Source organism: Numida meleagris, chromosome 1, assembly GCF_002078875.1.
Source record: "Numida meleagris isolate 19003 breed g44 Domestic line chromosome 1, NumMel1.0, whole genome shotgun sequence".
NCBI classification, from domain to species: Eukaryota; Metazoa; Chordata; class Aves; order Galliformes; family Numididae; genus Numida; species Numida meleagris.
Genome location: NC_034409.1, coordinates 62,847,195 through 62,857,054, shown reverse-complemented (window position 1 = coordinate 62,857,054; position 9,860 = coordinate 62,847,195).

Here is a 9,860-nt window from a genome sequence, read left to right as displayed (position 1 = left end):
TGTGCAGGACTGGTATAGCCCAAATTAGGTCAAGAACCAATAATATGTCTCAATGATGACATCACAGGCCTTACTTTCCATTGTGCTTGACCAAGATATATTTAAATCCATTTCTCTAGTCCTTCCCAAGGGCCAGCTTCATAAAAGGAAGTGCTGGACTTCTGAGTTCTTGTTTATGCTATTAATTGTATAGTGTGGCAATGGTGTTCTTTTTTGTGTATGTAAGTTTTGCTAATTGAACAGCACTTGTCTCACTACTTTAGGTGTTCTTCCATGTCTTTACAGATCCAGGTGTTGTTCTTTAAGGAACCATTAAGTCAGACCCATCTGGGCTACTCTTCCTGGCCTTTAGTGTCCTGTACAGTTCTGGGAGAGTCTTCTGTCCTTGGGTAGCCTTTGTTTTGGGTTATCTCTACTACAAGTGGGGATATCTCTACTTATTGTAAAGCGTGGTGTAGCATAGCATAGCATAGCAAAGCAAAGTGATGTGAAGTGAAAGTTGTGTGTTTCTCACTAGCTTGTCTTATGCCTATGGTACTGAGTAGTAGCAGCAAACTCAACTGCTGTTTTATGTCTTACAACTTGGACAATCTGTGAGCAGTGAAATTGCCTATAGCGTCTATGGACAGATCCAGAGTCTCTCTAATTCCTAAAATGCTCCCAAATACTGCCTATTCTCAACACTTAGCAGATTTTAATGTAGCCATGAGGAAACTTTCCTTACTTGTTACTATCTGAATGTGCATTTTCTTAGCCTGAAGGATTAGGAATGTTTTTCTAAATGCTAAAAACGTACAGGATCGATAGGCTGGCTTTTTATTTCCCTGTCAAACCGGAGGAGTTTTTACCGAGGGAAGCCTTCACTTTTTCTTGCTGATCCACTAAGTAGCTTTTATAAGTGAATTAGACTTCTTTTCTTTTATTGAAATACTGCTAGCAATTTATTTGGAATTCAGCTGCAACCCCTGTTACGCAGCATCAGTCAAGATTAGTCTGTACTTGTGTGTTCAGGGGTGGTGGAAAGGGTTAAATAGCTTCATTTTATAAATACTACAGTTATTCAAATGCTCATGCAATAAATAACCACTGGCATCCAAGAGGATGCTGGCTGTTTGATGACCTCTGCCTTGTATTTCAAACACAAGTTGAACACCTGTGTTATTGCTTAGGGATTAAGCTCTTCATGTTTTCCCCGGAACTTGATGATTCTTCCCGCTAACAGCTGCAGCTGATGCAGAAGACTGCAAATTTTAAGACCTCTGTAGACTGGACTTTCTCTGCTGTCCCTCAGCTTCTTTTGGAAACATTTATTTTGGAAACATTCAACTGCTGGTTTGTACACATATTACTTTTACACAAAGCAAATATGCCTTAGCAATCCAAGTAGATGTGAGCATCAGAAAATAAGGCAATATAATCCATCAGGGAGATCCCCAATGAAATTGCCTCCAGCAGGCAGCAATTTAAATGCAGTGACTTTTAGCAGAAACACTTCTGTACAGGAGATAAGAGCTGTGGTTAATGGAGAGCATTTCAGATGCTTCAGTGGTGCTTTGGTTTCATGTTGTTGACCTGACTCTTACAAATTTACGTCTATGTGGAAAGCACATGAAACCCTCTAGCACTGCAAACATTGTACTAAGTTATATAAATAGAAGGGATGCTTGCAGAACACAGCAAGTGCTTCTTCCGTTCAACATAATGGTGATAAGGCCTCAATTGGAAACACTTGGCCTAACTGAGAGCCTCCAAAGGTGAACTTCAAGTATCACCAGAGGTCTCACAGTGTAGCCTTGGAAGACAGATAAGAAGAAATGGGATTTACTTCTGGAGAATGTAATAAAAAGTGATATGATAAGTCTTCATGCACCTGAAAGGCTGCTGCAAAAGTGAAAGGAAAAATTGTTTCCTTTGTCTGTGATGGGGAGGATGAGAAGCAGATTTGAGTTATGGTAAAAGAGATCCAGGTTAATCACTGTGGAAAACCTAAGGTAAAAAGAGATAATCACAAGAACAGAACAGCTTGCCTGGGTAGATCTTGGTGTTTGCAGCCTTGGAGGTCTTTAAGGGAAAAACAAATAGGACAGAGATGCTTTCACAGTGATGGAGTTACATGACCTCTCAGTATCCCTTCCAGCCTGCCTTGTAGTTCAGTGATTGTCTCCTCATTTGAAAATTCACGTGCTGTGTTTTTACTTGGTAATTCCCAAAGTGTCCCAGACTCTGCTCCAGCACTGGATGCTTCAAACGGAATCTGCTGTTCTCAGTATTTAAAGAGATTACAAATTCCCACAGGAGTGGCCATGCACCTGGCAAGTTCTGAGTTTTGGAAGGTCTTCAGAAGAGAATTTAAGATTCCTTGGACATTTTTACTGTGAAAATAGCTTTGATGCCATGAAGATCCTGAAAACTTCCTTGGGTTTTCTTCTGTAACTGTCTTCCTTGGTATAATCCTTGTCTAACCGGGAGCAGCAGCTGGCCTTCATGAACATTCAGTAATTTATTTTAGAAACTGAATATATAAAAAAAATCAGGCCCTGTTTTTGTAGATCGATTTTTCAAAATGGGGCACTATGTGATACCTTACTTTGCACAGCAGCAGCAGCAGCTCTCCTCGTTTTAAGAAGTGAGTCTTCAACCACAATATTTTTCCTCTGGTTTGGTTTGGGACTACCGCTTCGACTGCTGGTCAGCTTACCGGAGACACCCAGTTTTATAGTGCTTGCAGGCACTCACTCATAGAGAATCATTGCTTTGCTGGGGCGAGGTGATTGTTATCTAGCCCAGTGCTAAACTGCAGAACTGTAAAACCCTCAGGGAAGACACAGCAGTGGGCTCACCTTGCATATTACATGCCTGGAACATCAGTATTCTACTAGGCTGAGATGCAGAATTTCAGCTTTCTGAACTGTTTTAAAATATAGAGTAACCCTTCTTGTACTGATATTGCAGCCCCTTGTTCTTGTGTGCTCTCAAGGGTGTGTTTTATTAGCCTGAAGTTCTCTCTGGTATTGCCTTCCACCCTCCTCCCACTCTGAATACCACGTGCACACAGTAAAAAGAGACACGTAAAGGAAGCACAGTGCTTTGTTTTTGCTTTAGTTCTACTTGTTTAAACTCTTCCTCTTACAGTGCATTGTGAAAAGTCCTCTGGGAATCTGACAGCATAATGATGCAAATAACCCTGTCATATGACTAAGGCTCTCCGTTGCTGGATTCCAAGACAGCAAGGCAAAACGTACAACAGGTCTTGCTGTGGATGCCATAGACAGCTTCATTCTCGAGTGCAGATGGCTCTTCAATTCCGTAATGGGAATTGTTCGGGTCCTTATTAGCATTTTACAAAGATTACTGTTAAACTGACAGCCCTCCTGATTGTTCAGAGGCCAAGTGCTCAGCCAGTAATCAACAGACACACCATACGCATTGGCCTCTTTGAGAGCATTTAAGAAAGTCTTCCATATTGCCCTATGTGAACCCTGTCCTCCATCTACTTCCATTTTTCAACAATCTAACACATCATAATCTTACACATCCTCATCCCATGTCCTTGTAGAGGAGACGCTGAGTATTTGGTTATCAAGTTAGTAAGAGCTGCTGCCTCACCTGCAAAGAACTACTACCCCACTAACCATGGTTGGTTTCAAAGGCAGGAATATTCATTGATTCAGGTGTTAGTGCCATTTGGTACTTGCTCGTGTACGAACATATGCATCTACTCAGGTGAGGACAGACATCTTTGCCAGATTTTCCACCACGTAAGCTGACTCAGTGGGCTGTGGCTCTCTAGTGATTGCAACTGGTAGCTCTAATTTCTATGCTCATGGAAACTCCATCAGTAATTAGAGTGGGTTGAGCCAAGTTTGTATCAGCTGAAGGCTTTCCTCCATCTGTTCTCAGACAGGGATATAGATAGTGATTTGGGAATTGTGCACTTCTGGTTGATATTTGTTGCATCACACTGTAGTAAGAATTTCCTCGGCCATGCCATGAGCTCATTTTGTGCATCTTTTATGAATGGTATCCATTTTGTTTTGGATCATGTTATTGTAGTACCCGACCGCTTTTCATGTCAAAATCAAGCCCCACACCGTTAAGAGATTATGGAGGTCAAAACTTCTGTTAAGGTAGAGTTGGAAAATTGTGGCTTTGGTATGAGATTGGAACTGTGTGGATCTGGATATGACAGATGTTTGAATTACCTCTGCGTGAAAGGCCTGTTGAAAGGAACAGTGGACTACTTTTGCATTACCGTTGCTGTTACGACATAATCCTGAGTTTGCTCTTGATTCCTGATTCCTGGATTATTCACAGTACTTCTGTATTGGTTTGCATTCCTGCTCTGTTCAGGTGCACATCAGCTGGCTCCCCCGGCATAATCAACAGAGTGTGGGCAAACGCAGCATATATATGTGTACTGCTTGTACACAATGGTACAGACAGAGGTAAAGCTTTTCTGTATAAATGGCATACAAACATACGTATGCATACAGACATGTTGGGTAGGTATAAATGCTGGATGGAAAGTGCTTTTCCTGACTACCAGTCCAGATGTAGAACACTCTGTTAGTAAGCAGTAGTTTCTGAGATCATTTAGAAAATGTATGTGCGTACATACAAACCTACATATGTATATATTACACATTTGTATATTCTCCTCGTTATCTTCCTGAAGAATAGTATTTTGCTATTTCCCTGCCTGCCCAGTACACACGCTGTTATCTCAGTGTCAATTGAGGGATTACTCAGTATTTGGGTCTTCCAAGTTGACTCAATTAGTGGGAGACAATGATAATTGAATTGCTTGAGCGTGTGCAGAGAAAAGCAACCAAGCTGGTGAAGGACCAGAAAACACGAGTAGTGAGGAGTGACTGAGGGAGCCGGGGCTGCTCAGTCTGGGTAAGAGGAGGCTGAGGGGAGACCTCATTGTTCCAGAGGGTGCGTTATAGAGAGTAGGGTGTTGGCCTCGGTTGGCAGGTAATTAGGCTCAAAGGAACGCGCTCAAGTTGCTCCAGTGAGGTTTGCACTGGATATCAGGATTTCTTCACGGAGAGGTGGTCAGGCGTTGGTGCGCGCTGCCCAGAGAAACAGCGAAGTCTCCATCCCTGCAGGTATTTGCGATGTGTGGATGTGACACTAAGGGACACGGGTTAGTGACGGGACTCGGTATGTCAGGCTGGACTTGCTCTTGGAGGTGTTTTCCAACCTAGGCGCTTCTGTGACACAAGAAGCGGCTGACAGCAGATGACAATGCTCCACATTATGTTATTATGATAATGGAGACAGACATCCACTTGACGTAATTGTCTTCATCTCACAGAGCACACACGCGAGCAGCGATTTCTGAGAGCACAACACGATCCAAACAGGGGGAGTTGCCATGACCACAGCTCCAAGCTTCTCCCCAGCCAACCCCAAACAAAAATATCTTTAGCTCTTCCTCGCGATGACTTCATAAGCGCCTCTCCAGCCATTTCAAGCTCTGATCCGCACCTTCCTCCTGCCGGTTTTTACGTGCCACCCACCCCACGCCCACCTCCACGCAGCGGTTAACGGGGGCAGCCGAAGCGCGCCCGTATCCCGCAGAGGCACGGCCCGCTCTCACCCGGGGAGCGATCGGCACCGCTGCGGCGCCGGAGACCGCGAGCGGGCGTGACGGCGGCGAGAGGGGAGAGCCGGGGAGGGGCAACACCCGCCCCCGAGGATGGAGCCGTTTGTGAGCAGGCACGCGCACCCCAACGGTTCTCGGCGCGCGTTCCCGTCGCGCCGCCCGGGGCGCTTTAAACGGCCGCGTCTCGGCGCCGCCCCCTTCCTTTCTCATCTCCGCTCCTCCGGCCCCGTTTGGCGCGCCCTGGCCTCGCCCCGCCGCGCGGCCAATCGGCGCCGGGCCTGTCCGATTCGAGCGCGGGGAGCGTACCACCGCCGCCGAGCGCGGGGGTGCGAGGGGGGCGCCGCGTCCTTTCGTGGCGGCCGCGTGGCGGCTTTTCCCCATCCTTCCAGCTCTCCCGTTCAGAGCTCCGCGCGCCCGGCGGCAGGAGCCGCTGCCGTCCCCTCGATGAGAGAGCGCGGCGCGGGCTGGGGGCGTTTCTCCGGCACGCGCTCCTCCCTCGCGCCGCTCGCCGCTCCGCGCGCGCGAGGCGGGGCGGGACGAGGCGCGCGGGCTGCCAAGGTGTGTGCGCGCGCGCGCCGCCGCCGCCCGTCCGTCCGCGGCGGGCAGGGCCGAGTCGGGCCGCGCCGAGCCCCGCCGGCAGCGCCACGGGCGGCATGAGGCGAAGGCAAGTGCGGGAGGGCGGCGAGCCGCGGCGGGGCGGGGGGGGGACGGCGCTCGGCGGGACGGGGCCGGGCGCGGTGCCGCAGAGCTCCGGGCGTCGCTCGGCTCCTCGCCCCGCGCCTGCCGCAGTATCGCGGCGCGCTCCCGGCGCTCCGTCGCGGCGCTGTGCGCGGTGCCCCCGCGGCCGGGCGGGATCGCGCGTTCGGGTTCGGTCCGCGCGGGCTGCTGGCCCCGTGCCTGGCTGAGGCGCGCTCGGTGCGGGGCATGCCCGCGTTTCTGCTGCCTTACCCCGTTCCGCTGTCCGGTTACGATAGGGACGTGGGTCTTCGGGATGCGCTTAAGGTGCGGGAACGCCGAACAAAGCAGCGCGGAGCTCCTTCTGTCGGAGCGTTATTAGCCCGCGGTCCCGCCGCGGGACTCCGCGCTGCCGGAGGCCGCCGCGGGGCAAGGCCGCGCAGGTGGGGTCGGTGCGGGCCGGGCGGCGCTGCCCGCGGGACGGGGCGATGCTGCTGGGAGCCGCCGCGTGCCTCCGCTGCGCTCCTTCCAGGGCCGGCGGGTCCTCTGGCACCGGCGGGAGGGCTCTGGGTCTCAGCGCTCCCGGTGGTTCTACGGTTGGCGTGGAACGGCCCGTGCTGCTGTGGAGGGCTTAGGGGAAGCCGAGCAAAGAGCCTGGCGGTGGGCTGTCCAGGCACGGATCTGACAGCTCGTCGGAGCCCCTCTTAGTTACAGACTGGAAGCGACGAATTAAAAATCCGTACTCAAGATTTGGAGTGTACCTAAGCATCTATCTGATTAGTCTTCTTTGTTCTGTGGTCCTACTAATGCCGTGTTTCTTCATTTCTTGCTGAGAATGTGCTTATTCTACATATTTTTCACTGTCCCCTTTCCAGGGCTTGCGTTTGGGTTGGTTGTCCTGCAGGGATGTGTTTGGTAAAAATAACTCGCCGTGTGGGAATTAACTTCTTTAATCGCAGGAACGTTTCCACCGCTCTGAGGTTCCGTGGATGTGCACTTGCAGAAAACCAAACGCAGGGTTGTTAGATTGAAGGTGACAGTGTTGCTTTAAGCCATCCAGAAGCCCACTATGTGCTGATCTGGGGCTGAAAACGAAAAATTCAGGCTCTGGTTATAAAACAGCTACATTTGTGTGTAGCTTGGAGCTTGCTGCAGTACTTACAGATATGTATAAGTGCTTGCTAGGTGGGCATTCATTCATATCTTAGTCTACAATGGGAAGGCGCACCTTATAGCTAATTGTTGGACCTGGAAATCCGACAGTCCTTAAAGCAATGGACAGGGGAACTCCTCTTGAACACTACAGGAGCACTGTAAAGGTTTTCTTTTTAACAGTTACTTCAAGTATTTATGCAGAAAACATAACTGCAGTGATTATGGATGACGCGTATCTGAATGTCTGTCTTTAGTAGGTCGGAGTATAAATCCTGTCCTTGACTAATTCTGTGTGTTAAGAAAGGATTGGTAAGTAGTATGTGACTGTGTATTCCCGTTGTAAACCTAAACACTGAGGTCAGGATGACATTTTATTTTTGGCTTGCTTACCTTCCTGGTTTTACATATCCTACTTTTAACCTTTCTGTGTTTGCATTTAGGAGCATTCTGCAAGTGTGCCACTTGAGAAAGCTTAGCAAGTTTGCAGGTGCTGCTCTTCAATAAAGACTGCAGCACTGTTACTTTTCTGTGTGAGGGCTTCAGTTACCGGTGTGTGCATGGTAGTGCAGAGCTGGTGCTGTGCTGCTTTGGGAGAAAGTTGGGGCAGAGCTGGTCCTCGGCTGGATGCGCTCCTGTCTGCTCGCAGGATTTCAGAATGACTTCTCAGTCACTCGCTTAATCCACTTGTGGATTAACTCTCCTTTTTTATTCGCCTGCCCGCCCTGCTTTGCAAACACATTGGCTGTGTTGCCAGTGTAATCTTACAGCGGTATTCAGCGCAGCTCAAGGTAAAGGGAGAGGGAGAACTGCCCGTACTGATGCTGTCTGTCTTTGTTCCCAGTGGAACCACTTCCACTCTTGACTGTCCCAGGAAATCACTGGTGAGAGCAACAGTGGAGCCCATGTGTGGGCCTTCACTGTTGTTACAGTTTTAATTCAGTGCTGTCACCCTTGAGAAGGCTTAGGTGTTTTGATCCCAGTGCCGTCCGGTTGTGATATCAGTCTGGTCAAAGTTTGCTTCAGCCATGCAGCATCCAGCACTGTGTTCTAGGAATCTGTTCTCTGCTGCTTGATCTAGATGTTAACAGCCTGGGATGGAAACATCCTTCAGCTTACGGTTACAATTTTCCATCCGAGTAGCTCTCAGTCAGGGCTATGATCTGTGATATCTAAGGTCCTAGCACGGGGTCACTTACACCGGTAAAACACACGTGCTGTTAGGGCTTGTCTTACCTATGTGGTCTGTTATTATTATGTGGCTGTAACTGAAATGCCAGATGCAGAGATGCTGCTTGTAATTACAGAGGTGGCAGTAAAGCAGTAATGATATTGATCTGGCATTCATTCTGCAATTTGGAAGGGATGTGATGAAGTGCAAGAGACAGGCACTGTTTCTTTGTTAGGAGGGGAGACCAACGCGACAGACTGAGCAAGAGGTGAGCCAATATAGGCACATCAAATCACCACCCTTTCCTTCCTTTTTCTCCTCCTCCCTCCCAAGCTGAATGACATCTTCTGTTATAATTGCACAAGAGAGGGAGAGAAAGGGAAAAACACATTTGGGAGAATGCAAGCATGGATAGTGTGTGTGAGAGATCAGCATGTAGCCAGGGCTTGTGAAGGGCGTGAGAACATCTGGATTCCAACCAAGCTTTTGGGATGCAGACACTGCGTTATTTGTCTGTTCCAGCTTTTTCTTCCTATTTTTGAGGTAATTAGGGTAGGTAGTTGATAAGGCTATAACAGCATTTGGTTTCTTGATGTAAACAGTAAACTGGCACGGATCGTAGCGCTTAACCATTTTGTCCATATTGCCTCTTGAAGGGGCACACTGATGCTCGTGAGCGTCTTGTGATAGAAACTCAGTGCCCTTTTGTGAGATGCGATTAAAGGAGGGGAATGTTGCTCGCCTCTGTGGACAGCTTCTCTCCCCACTCCTTTTCAGTTCGATCCAACAGCAGTTTTCTGGCTTGGCAGCAAGAGGAAGCTGATGTATGTCTCCTCATTTTCTGAGGCATTTGAATTGTCTCCATTCAAACACAGTCAGTGTGACTAGGAAAGGAAGTGCAAGTTCTTACTGTTCTTAGACAGCAGTAAATTAACAATGGAGCCATTTCAATTTCAGGAAAGGTGCCAGTTTCATCCCCCCTGTTCTCAAGGAGAATTTAAAATTTTTCTGGTAAAGATGTGCAGTAGAGGCATAGCTTCTTGCTGAAGGCAGAAACCTGATTGCTCCAGCAGAGATCAGCTGTTCTGAAACTGTTGTTTTTGCAACAGACAACATGACGAACTGCATTTCATTTTTCAGAAAGGGCTCTGAAGAAAGCTATGGAAATCATGAGGAAAACCTTTTTACCACATTCCTTTCTCTCAGCCTGTCATTTCTGCCTTCTCCCCAGATCTTTATCTGGATTATATG